The 13,642-nt window shown below is 35.3% G+C and overlaps 1 protein-coding gene and 1 pseudogene across 12 annotated transcripts in view; one reads left to right on the plus strand and one right to left on the minus strand.

The window, feature by feature from the left end:
• The window catches only part of SLC4A10 (solute carrier family 4 member 10), a 428,088-nt gene that overhangs the window by 98,975 nt on the left and 315,471 nt on the right, over positions 1–13,642 (plus strand). The gene's annotated exons all lie outside the window — the stretch shown is intronic.
• LOC100511839 (large ribosomal subunit protein eL22 pseudogene) lies at positions 1,949–5,466 on the minus strand (annotated as a pseudogene).

Here is a 13,642-nt window from a genome sequence, read left to right on the forward strand (position 1 = left end):
TTCTGCGTATCTGAGCTCTTTTCAATCCCTTGTTTAAATCACTGCTTTTCTTTCTCCATGCTATCCCCTCAACTTAAAATATCTTTTTAATATAATGATTTTAATTTTTTTATTGTAGCTAGTTTACAGTGTTCTGTCAATTTTCTGTTGTACAGCAAGGTGACCTAGTCACACATACATATATGTACATTCTTTTTTCTCACATTATCATGCTCCATCATAAGTGACTAGACATAGTTCTAGTGCTACATAGCAGGATCTCATTGCTTATCCATTCCAAAGGCAATAGTCTGCATCTGTTAACCCTAGGACTCCCAGTCCATCCCACTCCCTCCTCCTCCCCCTTGGCAACCACAAGTCTATTCTCCAAGTCCATGGTTTTCTTTTCTGCGGAAAGGTTCATTTGTGCCCTATACTAGATTCCAGATATAAGTGATATCGTGTGGTATTTGTCTTTGTCTTTCTGACTGACTTCACTCAGTATGAGAGTCTCTACTTCCATCCATGTTGCTGCCAATGACATTATTTTGTTCTTTTTTATGGCTGAGTAGTATTCCATTGTGTATATATACCACATCTTGCTAATGCAATCATCTGTCGATGGACACTTGGGTTGTTTCCATGTCTTGGCCCTTGTGAACAGTTCTGCAATGAACGTGTGGGTGCATGTGTCTTTTTCAAGGAAAGTTTTGTCTGGATACATGCCCATGAGTGGGATTGCTGGGTCATATGATAGTTCTAAGGTACCTCCATACTGTTCTCCATAGTGGTTGTACCAGCTTATATCCCTACCAACAGTGCAGGAAGTTTCCCTTTTCTCCACATCCCCTCTAGCATTTATTATTTGTGGACTTATTAATGACGGCCATTCTGACTGGTGTGAGGTGGTATCTTGTGGTAATTTTGATTTGCATTTCTCTAATAACCAGTGATCTGAGCATTTTTTCATGGGCTTGTTGGCCATTTGTATATCTTCTTTGGAGAAATGTCTATTCAGGTCTTTTGCCCATTTTTCCATTGGGTTGTTGGTTTTTTTGCTGTTGAGTTGTATAAGTTGTTTATTTCCACCTCTGGAAATCTTATTCCTTTGCTGACTAAGATGAGTTGCCATGTCCTTCATGTCCTTGATAACTTCAGTCATAAATGACATATTTTTCCTCTGAATTCCTAATGCACATATTTTTTTGTACCCAGAGTTCTAAACCCTAAAGAGATACCAGTTTTGGTACTTACTATATAGTTTGATTTTGTTTGTATTTTACTTTCTCCTTTATCTTCAGTGCCTAGAATACCTCCTGGCATAGAGTAGAAAATCAAATGTGTTTTGGATAAGTGGTTATATTATACTTATTTGTGCATATATCTTTCTCTGAAATGGACATTTTGATACAGCCAGTTTGAGCCATTTTGATGTTTGTAAATTGTGAAAATACTTTTTTAGAATTTATATGATTTGTTCAACAAGATTGACTTTTATCAATGAATGAACCATATCCTGTGGTTGCTTTCATCCAATTCCTGACCCCTAACCAATCCTTTACCTTATTACTGAACACTGCTTAAAAAGTAAGTTTTGCTAGGCTCAGAGATGGCGTAAAAATATCTCTCACACATATTCCTTGGTTGTAATAACATTTTATTCCCACTAAGTTATCATTTAATATTTATTTTATTCTTTAGAAGCTTCTCAAGAATGGTTAATATAATTTATTTCCCAGAGTATTTAGCACTTTGCTACTCAAAAAATGAGCAAGCAAAGACCAGCAGCTTTGGCATCACCCGGGGACTTGTGGGAAGTGCAGAATCTTGGGCCACATTTCAGACCTACTGAACAATAATTTGCATTTTTTAACAAATAATTTGCATTTTTAACAAGATTCTCAGGTGGCTCATATTCACAGAGCACGGTATGGTGGTTTGTTTTGTTTTTTTGGTCTCCAAGTTATATTCAAGAATTCATACAAAATATTGTAGATAATTGAGTTTTAATCCTAATTTCCTCCCCTTCTTCACCTTTATTAGTCTGAAAGTAATGCAATTCGTATATCTCTTTGATGTTAGCAACCATCAACCGGGTAGCCAATCATGTAGATTATTCTTCTTCAAACATTTTTTTATGAGATATTTCAAATACCTTTTGTAAAAAGGCACCGCAGAAGTTACAGTAATCTTGCTTTGGCTTTTGATTGTTGCAAACCATTCACCAAGATTCCCAGCTTTTCCATTCACTTTGATTCTCTCTTGAAGGAACTGCTCAAAATTGGCAGCTCTATGGTTCTGTCTTCCACAGGGTAGGTTCAGTTAAGAGTAAACTTCAGAACCTGCTTTTTTTTTTTTTTTTTTTTTTTTTTGCCTCCCTTCTCCTCAAGCTTTTTTACAGGTGCCACGGGGGCAGTGGAGACAGAAAGGGTGGTGTTTGTTTTGTTTTTACACTGTTGTCGCTAATAAGTGTTTGTTGAGTGAATAAACCTTCTGGATCAAGTATGAGGTGTACCACAAGTCCTTTATTAACAAATTATGTTGAATAGAAACTTTATAAATTATGTAAGATTAGCCCATTTGCTAGTTCTGCAAACTTCTAACCCATCCATTGTCTAGTCTTTTGAATATATTGTATAAATATTCTAGTTAATGTCAAGATGCCCATAACATAGTAATTTCAGCACAGGGTAGTTATTAGTGAAGAAGCACTGCTCTTAGAATTATAAGAGACAGAAACCCAGTTTAAACTAGTTTTGGAAAAAATGTTATTGGCATCGGTAATCAAACCACAGGAAGTGCTGGACTGTATCTAGATCTGAAGGATAATTATTGTTTGTCACTCATTACATCTCTCCTTGGTTATTTTATGTAATCTGACCCATTCTCCTGCAGATATTTTTCTTATGGTGAGAGACAGAGTCTCCATCAGCTCTAGAGCCTCAAATTTTCTCCACTAGAGAGGCATGGAGACTAGGTGTGTCTCATATCAAGTTGAAGAACCCAGCGGAAAGATACTGACGCTGATTGGCTCACATTGGGTCACATGCTCATCTCCAGACCAATAAACCCTAGCCAAAATGTTAAATATGACATTTTCCTAAGATGGGCAGAATAATAAATTACCAATATAAGATTCAAAACATAACTCTAATCTTCCATGCCAAAGGTAGGGTTGTAATTTTTTTTCGACTAGTTTCCCTTACTCAATTATTGTCTAGGACTACCAAGGAATATTTATGTTTTGTTAATCTGTTTTAGTAGTTCTTTCTGCTCTCTGCCAGTTGTTCACACTCTGAACTGTTGTTATTCTGGAGATGTGTTGATGAATAAAGATTGTCTTAAAGTTCTCCAAGCTATTTCCCCCTATTTCAGTTTGTTCCCATGTGGCATCCTGTGGCAGGGAAAGCTCAATATGCACAATAGGGAAATCTATAGGAATCTTGGATTTCAGAGAAGCTCTTTTTCGTGCCTGGTCTAAGGCCTGCCGCAGGATGATTGACAGAAAGAATCATCTGTTTCTTTTAGAGGAATTTTCGCCTCTGCTTTCAGGTGTGGTATAGTCTCCATTACTCAGACAAAAAAAGAAATGTATTGAATGGTATATTTTAAAAAATTTGTGTTATTTAGTAATAAATGATATCAAGTGGAAGACATTAATATATATGTGGGAATTCTTTCTCTTGTTCTAGAAAGGCAAAGTTAGGCTAAAGATAAATCCAATTTATATTGTTTAAGTGACATACCTCTGAACCTTCAATACCAGCATTCATGTTTATGATAACTTCATCATATTTCTTCCTGATTATTCTCTTGAAATAAACATAGCCTTACTTTCAAGAACAGTAAATTTTATTTTATTTTATTTATTTATTTATTTTTTATTTTCCCACTGTACAGCAAGGGGGTCAGGTTATCCTTACATGTATACATTACAATTACATTTTTCCCCCACCCTTTGTTCTGTTGCAACATGAGTATCTAGACATAGTTCTCAATGCTATTCAGCAGGATCTCCTTGTAAATCTATTCTAAGTTGTGTCTGATAAGCCCAAGCTCCCCAAGAACAGTAAATTTTAGATGCTTCTAGTGTTTCTAAAACAAAGCCAAATTAATGTTTTTCCTTACCAGTGAGGCTAGTAATGATATTTGGTTTGGATGGTCAATATAGACAATGTATGTGTAGCCTTTAAAGTGTTCTGTATTTGTGGTACAGGAGTTAGGTGTGGTTTTTTTTTATTGTAGAAATATTTTACTAATTGAGACCCTTTCTTGGATTTATTGCCTAATGTAGTTTCATAGGGCAAAGGTGTTGCTCATTTATTCATTTAACAATTATTACATGCTTTCGTTCATTCATTCATTCACTAAAATATTTGTTGAATTCATATATGCATTCAGCACAATGATAGACCCTGGGAAAACAACAGGGAACAAGATAGATTTATTCCATACTGTCATGGAATAGACTCCAATGGAATCTTTTGAGTGAGGCCACAAATCCATGTCTTTTTCCACTCTTAGTGGAAAAAAAGAAACCAAAAAAAACCCCAAAAAACTTCCATGATTTTATGAAGAGAGCAGCTTTGTTGTTATCCCTGATGTCCTGACCTGACTCTGGAAATTATATTTAGTTTACCATAATCATTCATTCATTCTTTCAGCTGAATGGCATTCTTTGCTTCCTGTCTCCAGCAGATCTATGTCTACCAGACCCCAGGAATTAAAAGTTCATGGTGAGAGAACTGATAGCATGATACAGTCTAAAAATATTTGTGTACTTCTTATGTAATCAGAGATTTTAATAAAAGGTTATTATTTATTGCTGACCAAAATTCTAAGCTCTTTTCCCAGTGAATGATCTACCTGCCTTTCTGATAAAAAGATTTTTTGCTTATTTTATGCAGGTTCTTGCAGTTAATTTGAAGCAAATTTGTTTGAAGCAAAATTTGTTTGAATGAGTCCAATTTCTTCAATATTTTACTAATTTGCTTACAGGGAAGGAGGAAAAAAAGACAACAAACCTCACAAATGGGATATGGTGCAATAATTTGAAAAGACAATATTGGGTATTAATTGTCACTTTATTGGTCTAGTTTGCAAGATAAGTAACAACTGATTTCTTTTATTTTTGAGGCTACTTCTTTGTCAAGTTTCTGCCCTAATTCTTTGCTTTCTTTTCTAATCTTCTGGAGTATAATTGTCTATACTTCAGTTTTTCTCCTACCATTTCTTAAATTTCCTTTTACTACTTCGTGCATTACTCTTGTGAAAGTCTTCAGTAACTTCCTTCTTGCTAAATACAAGTGGAAGGCCCACTCCTCATCTGTCTTGGGTAATGGAAATGCTGTCCTTCCACTTGCTCAAACCAAAAACCTTGGCATCATCCTCAGCTTTTCTCTTTCTCTCATACTCCACATTCCATCTTTTAGCAAATACTGTTGGATCTCCATTCAGAAACACATCCAAAATTCCACCATTTCTCATTTGGTCGAAGCTATTATCATCTCTTACCTGGCTTATTACAATAGCTTCTTACCTTGTTTCTCTACTTTTTCCTCTTGTCACTTGTCTATTTCTTGCACTTGTTCTTTTTGTCTGGAAAACTGATTCACCCAAACAGCTTCATGGTCTGCTACCTCACTTCCCTCAGGTCTTTATTCAGATGTCACCTTCTTAGTGAGATCTTCTCTGGCTACCTAATTAGCATTGGAAATCCAGACATGCCTTATTTTCCTTTCCTGCTTGCTCTTCCTTCATTACATTTATCGTAATCTAACTAACTGTTTTACTTATATGCCTATTTATTCTTGTCTTCTCAATCCCCTTACATCAATCAGTATTTTTGAATTTTTGTATTTGCCTGTGATATCCCCAGGTCCTAGGTCAGTGAGTGTTCAGTATCTGGCACATAAAAGTACTCAAATAATTATTTGTTGAAAAGGAGTAAATTTTATTGTAACTAGGATAATTCTCCCTTCAATTCAAAGAGAGTCTGAAGAGGTTTGTTTTCTATAGACATCGTTTTTACTGAGAGGGAGAATATTATGCTTTTATATTCAACTGTAATTTTACTATGAAAACTATACATTAAAACAAAGTGTTGATCTCACAAGTATTCTTTCCTGCTTTGTGTGATTTTAATTTACTTGGGTTTGAATAGCACAAGTTTCATTTTTAGATCTGTTTATTAATGTGAGAAGTGTTTCGAAAAGGCACAGTGTGGATCAAGCTCCTGATCTTGCAAATGTTTCAGCAGGCATAAAAGTAGAGTTAGAGCAGTGACATCTTGGGTATAATAACTACTCACCTGTTAACCTGGCTGCTCTTCAGTCTTTTCTCATCGTTTTCATTGTCTCATTTGTTGAATATTGCATCATCACCATTATTTTTTGAGGGCAGACATCCCTGTCTTTGTGATTGCCATTGCCTCAGGCCTGAAAAGCAAGTTTTATTTCCTGAGGAAGCTCTGGCATCCTCTTATTCTCAGTAAAGTGGAAAGGAAATATTGAAAGAGAAGCACTTTTTGAAAATTAAATAAATGAGAACCTTAAAGCTATACAATGGACTACTAGATTAGCACATAGGAGGACTATTACTGAGATTGTGGCAAATAGTGCACCAGATAGATGCCAAAGGACATGGGCCTTTTCAAAACCCGTTTTTGGCATTTTTTTTTTCCCTGGGACTGACACTGCTCATGCATCCTACTAGCTCTTCAACAGGAATTGAGATTGTTCATGAACATAGAAATCATCAATAACTTCTCCATTATGGGTGGTATCTGTGTGTCATTGAAGAAGCATTTTTAATTTATATGTAACCCTATAGGCTCTTGCAGGGTATTACAGTTTTCTAGAGGAAATAGGCAAATAAAATGTCAACACAGATTTATACCAATAAAAGCAATTTCAAGAATATATTGAATATAAGGATACTTCTAAAGGGTTGGGAAATGGTTTAATGTATTGGAAAAAAGTTTCTAGAGTCATAAACTGGGACTCAATAGTTGAAGCAAATATTTAGGATAATAAGTGGATCAGTGAAAAGTCTGGAAGACTTTGAAATACTGATATTTCCTCTGAGATCTATTCATTGAATTTTAACTCTACGCAACCTCTTAAAGAAAGATAATCCTACTCAGAACTTCTCATGGTCAGAAGCCTATATGACAAATTCTTTCATATTTACCTGCTTTCAGACCTTCTCCCCCCGTAGCAAATTCAATGGAATTATTATAATAGACACTATTTGTTGAGGAATTGCCATTTACTTGCTTCTCCTCTAAGTGCTTCATATGTGGCAGCTGATTGAATCCTTAGAACTATTCTGAGTTGGTTGTTTTACTACCTTGGTTTTGACAGGTGGGTAAACTGAGACTTTAGGATGTTTAAGAAATTGGCCCAAGGTCACACAGATATTAAATGACACGTCTGAGTAGAAAGTCTATGTTCTTAACCCATATAATTATTTGTTATAATTTTCAAAATATAATTCTTAAGGTGTTCTCTAAAACTGCTTCTTTTACTGTTTTCCACATGTTGAATATTACCACTATCCATCAAGCTGGAATCCTGGACATATTTATCTTCTTCATCCTCTGCATCAGAATAATCATTTAAGTCAGCATATTTTTCCTCATATGTCTCTTGGAAGTACTTCCTTTTACCCATCATTACTGCAGCTATCATAATTCAGGCTTTGGCCATCTCTTATCAGCTTACTAACTGGTCTCTCTGCCACCAGTCTTGCCCCAACATCTTCCATGTTATAGATTTTTAAAAATTGCTTGTATTGTCATAGCACTTTTCTGCTCAAGATCCTTAAAGAGCTTCCTGTCATCTGTAGGATAAAGTCCAATCTCTTGAGAAAGACACAAAGGGCCATTTATAGTCTGGTCCATGTCTTCGCTTTCTTCCTACTTTTCTGCCACTTCCTTTTATATATCCCATGTTTCATCCACATATAACTGTGAGTTCCATGGTATTCCTCTCATCTGGAATTCTTTCACTCTCTTCTCCCCTAGAACCCATTCCATATTGTAGAAGTCTCCTATGGAATGTTAAATGAATATTTGTCTTCCTCACTTCCAAGTTAGCTCTCTGAGGTTTTTGCTTTATGTCTTATTTATCTTTATGTTTTTTTATGTCTTTATACAGCTTTTTAAATTTAGCATACAATGTGATCTGTAATTTATCACAGCACATAATCTACCTGCTGATTTATAAACCATGAGTCAGTGAATAAATGAATGGATGAATACACAAATGAACACCACATTGGTATTTTTACATTTGGTTTTGTCAGTGAGGGAACACTCTTCAAAGACTGAGTAGCTGAGGAAAGTAGGAGAGATAGCTATCTCATTGGACTGATTAACACTGAGACGTTAGTGTGTGGAGGTGTGGTGCTGGAACAGTTTCTTTTTTGATGTTCTTTGGAGATTTATGAATATATGACATCTTTGTAAGTCCAGAAATTTTTAGTGAAAACATACAGAATAGTTTGGATATTGAGGCTTAGAGTATTGACTGACTTGCTAAAAGCTTTTCAACCAATTCGTTGCTGGATTTGAATTTGAGTCAGAGACCTCAGTTTTACCTGTTTTAGTATTTTGCTGATGTAGAATACACCACGCTTAGTCCAGCCTCTCATTTAACTAATAAAGAAAGTACTATGGTGAGTATTCTGTCATGGTTCCAGGACTACTTAGAGATGGAGATTTCCAATTTCATGCCTTGCCCATTGTAAGAAACAGTAGAGTGTAGTGGTCAAGGAGCACAGGGAAGCCAACCCTATTCCTGACCTAACTTCCAGCCCTGCCATTTATTAGCTCTGTGATTGCTAGTATTCAGGAAAATTCAGTGTTCTTATCTGTAAAATGGGGAAAGTGTCCACATCATAGGGCTACTATGAAGGTTAAATAGACAGAAAATGTCTGTGATCTAGTAAGACTTATGAAGACATCACCCATCATTCTTTATTTAAAAGCGCAATAAGAATGTTTTCTCCTCCACTGTGTTCCCACTGAATCTACATTATAGGCTCTTTGGTGCTGTATTGCAGTTGTTCTCATGTCTGAACCACCTCTAGACCAGGAGCTTTTTAAGGATAGAGATCTTGCTCTAGTCAAGGACCTATCATGGTGGCTAGCACACAAGAGGCATTTGACACATATATTAAAAAAAAAAAAACAAAAAAAACTGATGAACTTTTTTATCCTTAGAAAATAATAATTGGCTAAGTATTTCACTGTCTTTAACACAAAAACAGGATTTATTGAAATTTGTGAGTTATCAGGTCTATAGAAGTGACAGTAGAGTATGGAGAAAGCATGCTATATATTATTTGGTCAAAGAAAGACTTAAGCCATCTGGCTCAGGGCATTGCCACTGTAGGAATTCTCACCCTTACACAGTAGTTATCACCCCAGTTATTTTCATCAAGACACAGGATCACATGCTTCCTACTCGTTTTTTTTCTGAATGAACATAAAGAAGCCTAAATATGAGGCTGAATTTATATGCATCATTGGTGACACAAATGCTTCATTTTTGTCTTGATCAGATTTACTGTTTTATTTTATTTTATTTGGACACACCCATGGCATATGGACGTTCCCAGAACAGGGATAAAACCCTCACCACAGCTGCAGCAATGCCAGATTTTTAACCTGCTGCTCCACAAGGAACTTCCCAGGTTTATTACTCTTCAAAATTTTTCTGTACATGGTACCAACTTCAAGTTTGTATCTGGTGCTCTTATTCTTTTTTGTGGTGATTAGAATTGGGGTAAACATTTCATCTGGCAACCTGGATAAATTAGAGATGAATTACAGCATGATGCAAAAAGAAAATGCTTTGGAGACAGCCTTCCTGGAATTCTGACTATGCTATTTAATAGCTATGTAAATTCCAGCAAGTTATTTAACTTCACTCAACTTCAGCATTATCATATGTAAATAGAGGTTAAATGTGCATATCTCAGAGTTGACATGAAGAGTAAATTAAATAATTGTACAAACTTCTTGACACAGTATCTGACATGTAGTAAACATTATATAAATGGTAGGTTTTTGTTTTTAAACAGTGGATGTTATGTTAGTACATTTAGAATCTGTCCTAATATATAGTGTTATGTGTTGTCAGCTAAGTCATTATAGATATTTAAGCTGTTAAATATTATTAAATATTAATAATATTAAATGCCAATAATATTAAAACATTGGGATGTTTTTCTTTTAAGAAAGATAAGGACCAAAGGTAGAGAAACATAAAGTATGGCAATCAATTTTGAAATAGGTGATGCTCAAATCACCTGTGTGAGTTTCTTGTTAAAAATAAGGATTCCTTGTCCTCAACCCAATTTACTGGCCTAGAATCTTTGGAGACGGAACCTAGGAATCAAATATTTTCAGAAGCACTCAATGTTATTCTGATGTAAATTGCCCTTGGATAAACTTAAGAAATACTTCTCTATAAAGCATGTGCTTTCTTGATAATTGTTAACTGATCATTCTTATATGAAATTATTTCTACCGAGTTTACTTTGCCTCTAAATTTAATGATGTAGTAAATGGAAAACTGCTTAGTTTGTGAGTATGTGAAGTTATAACACCTGTATTTTCTGGGTGGATTTCAAGGTCATATGAATTGCATTAATTCTTCTATTAACTCTATTATCAATTTTATTTGAAAAAACATGCTTCTGATCATAGTTTAATGTCCAATTTAAATAACATTTGCAGCAGATCAAGTTTATATTTGGTTTCTTTGCCTCTGTTAATTATTCAGTCTTAGTATAGGGACTATCAGCTTTAAATACCAAAACAAAAAACAGAAGCAAAATACCCACAAAAAAACCTAGAAACAAACTCCAAACTCCAATCCATCCTTGCTATTGAATCCTACATTGAGCAACAGTTACTATTTATACATGTATGCAATGTGAACATAACAATGCTTTCTATACATTTGTTGTATATGCTATTCTCTTCACTCGTAATGTACTCCTAACCTTTTTAAAAATATGGCAAACCTTTCTGTATGCCTCACAGTTTATGTCAGATATCATTTCCCTTAGGAAGTCTCCCCGAATTCCCCCTGCTTCTGCCTGTCTGGATTAGGTGCCCTTTTTTTTCGTTCATATATCTGTCACACTAACCTTAGAAATGTCTGAGTGTTTGTCTCTCTTCCAGACTGTGAGGTCCTTGGGTCAGAGACTTTGGATTTCCAGTTCCTAACACAATATTGGCCCATAGGAGGTATTTAGTAAATGTCTATGTAATAAATAAATACATGAATTTTAAAATGTATTTCTATTGATTGATGAGATGAATGTATTCCTGAGAAATGGCATTGGATTCAAACACTTAAAATTAATTTTCTTACCAGAAATAAAAGAATTTTCATTTGATCAGTTTTGCCTAATTTTAATAATACTGAAGCAAGATAATCTTTTTTTTTTTTGTCTTTTTTTTGCTATTTCTTGGGCCGCTCCTGGGGCATATGGAGGTTCCCAGGCTAGGGGTCGAATCAGAGCTGTAGCTGTGTCTGCAACCTACACCACAGCTCATGGCAACGCCGGATCCTTAACCCACTGAGCAAGGGCAGGGACCGAACCCGCCACCTCATGGTTCCTAGTCGGATTCGTTAACCACTGCACCATGACGGGAACTCCAAGATAACCTTTTTTTATCTTAATCAGTTTTTTCCTCCTATATTTACTTAATTGTTTTGTATTTTTTCATTTAATCATTGGCATTTAATATCTCAGGAATGAATGATTCAGTAGAAAAGTGAATTTTTATATTTTGGAAGCCTAAACCTAGGTGGACACAGTTTCCAAATAAAGCATTGTAAGAAAAGATGAAGAGCTAGGCTGTCCATAGCAGAAGATTCTCTGGAGTGCAGGGGGGAAGGAATTGGAAAAGAGCAAGAGCTTTAGTTGCTAGTATGTACCCTTGAGAGAGGGCCATGAATTCTTTATCCATTAGTTGAGCATTTGTTTAGGGTTGGAGGAGAGAGAGAAAACAATAGGTAATTCAGATAGGTCTATAGCATTTGAAAATAGAGAATACTGTGTCCCATCCCCAAGTAGAGGCTTTGAAAGTTCCTCTCATTCCAGATGCAGCATGGGAGAAGTAGGATAGATATATTTTTATAGCAATAAATGATCAAACTTAAAGGTCATTTGGATGTTTTTCCTAATCAGGACTTTTGTTCATATTTATAATAGACAATTCCAATGCTGTAAATTAAAAAATGATATAAATAAAAAAATGAACAGAGCTGGAGGAATCACATTCCCTGACTTCCAACTATACCACAAAGCCATAGCAATCAAAACAATACAGTACTGGCACAAAAATACACACATAGATGGATGGAACAGGATAGAGAGCCCAGAAATGAGCCCATGCACATATGATCAATTAATCTATGACAGGAGGTAAGAGTATACAGTGGAGAAAAGACAGCCTCTTCAATAAATGGTTCTGGGAGAACAAAACAGCTACATGTAAAATAATGAAATTAGAACATTCTCTAACATTATACACAAAAATAAACTCAAAATGGTTTGAAGACATTAGTGTAAGATTGGATACCATAAAACTCCTAGAAGAAAGTATAGCCATAACACTCTTTGACATAAATTGCAGAAATATTTTTTGGATATGTTTCCTAACGTAAAGGAAATAAATGCAAAAATAAACAATTGGTATAGTTAAACTTAAAAGCTTTTGCACAGCAAAGGAAACCACTGACAAAATAGAAAGACAGCCTACTGAGTGGGAGACAATATTTACTACTGATATGAGTGATAAGGGATTAATAGCCAACATACATAAAAAGTTTATACAACTCAACAAAAAAACCCCCCAAACAACCCAATTTAACAAATGGGCAGAAGAACTGAATAGACATTTTTAAAAAGAGGACATGCTGTTAGCCAACAGGCATATGAAAATATATTCAACTCATTCATCATCAGAGAAATGCAAATCAAAACCACAATGAGATTTCACCTCACACTTGTCAGAATGGCTGTCATCTAAAAGAACTCAAATAACAAATATTGACAAGGATGTGGAGAAACGTGAATCCTTATACACTGTTGGTTGGAATGTAAATTGGTACAGCCACTGAGGAAGACAGTATGGAGGTTTCTCAAAAAAACAAAAGATATAACTACCATAGGATCTACCAATTCTACTCCTGGGTATATTCCTGAAAAAAACAAAAACACTAATTCAAAAAAATCCATGTACCCCAATGTTTATAGCAGCATTATTGACAATCTGTGTCTGTCAACAGATGAACGGATAAAGAAGATGTGGTATTGGAATTCCCAGGTGGTGCAGCATGTTAAGGATCTGGCATTGTTACTGCTGTGACTTGGGTTGCTGCTATGGTGCAGGTTTGATCCCTGGTCTAAGAACTTCTGCATGCCGTGCATGTAGCCAAAAAGAATTTTTAAAAAGGATGATGTGACATATATATATATATAATGGAATACTACTCAGCCACAAAAAGGAACAAAATTTTGCCATTTGCATCAACATAGATGGACTTGGAAAGCATTATGCTAAGTGAAATAAGTCGGACAGAGAAAGACAAATACTGTGTGACATAACTTATATGTGGAATCTAAAAATACAAAC

The sequence above is a fragment of the Sus scrofa genome, chromosome 15 (genome assembly GCF_054392235.1).
Source record: "Sus scrofa isolate SSC_HxYL_T2T_F1_AM1 chromosome 15, Sscrofa_HxYL_maternal_Yorkshire_Landrace_v2.0, whole genome shotgun sequence".
NCBI classification, from domain to species: domain Eukaryota; kingdom Metazoa; phylum Chordata; class Mammalia; order Artiodactyla; family Suidae; genus Sus; species Sus scrofa.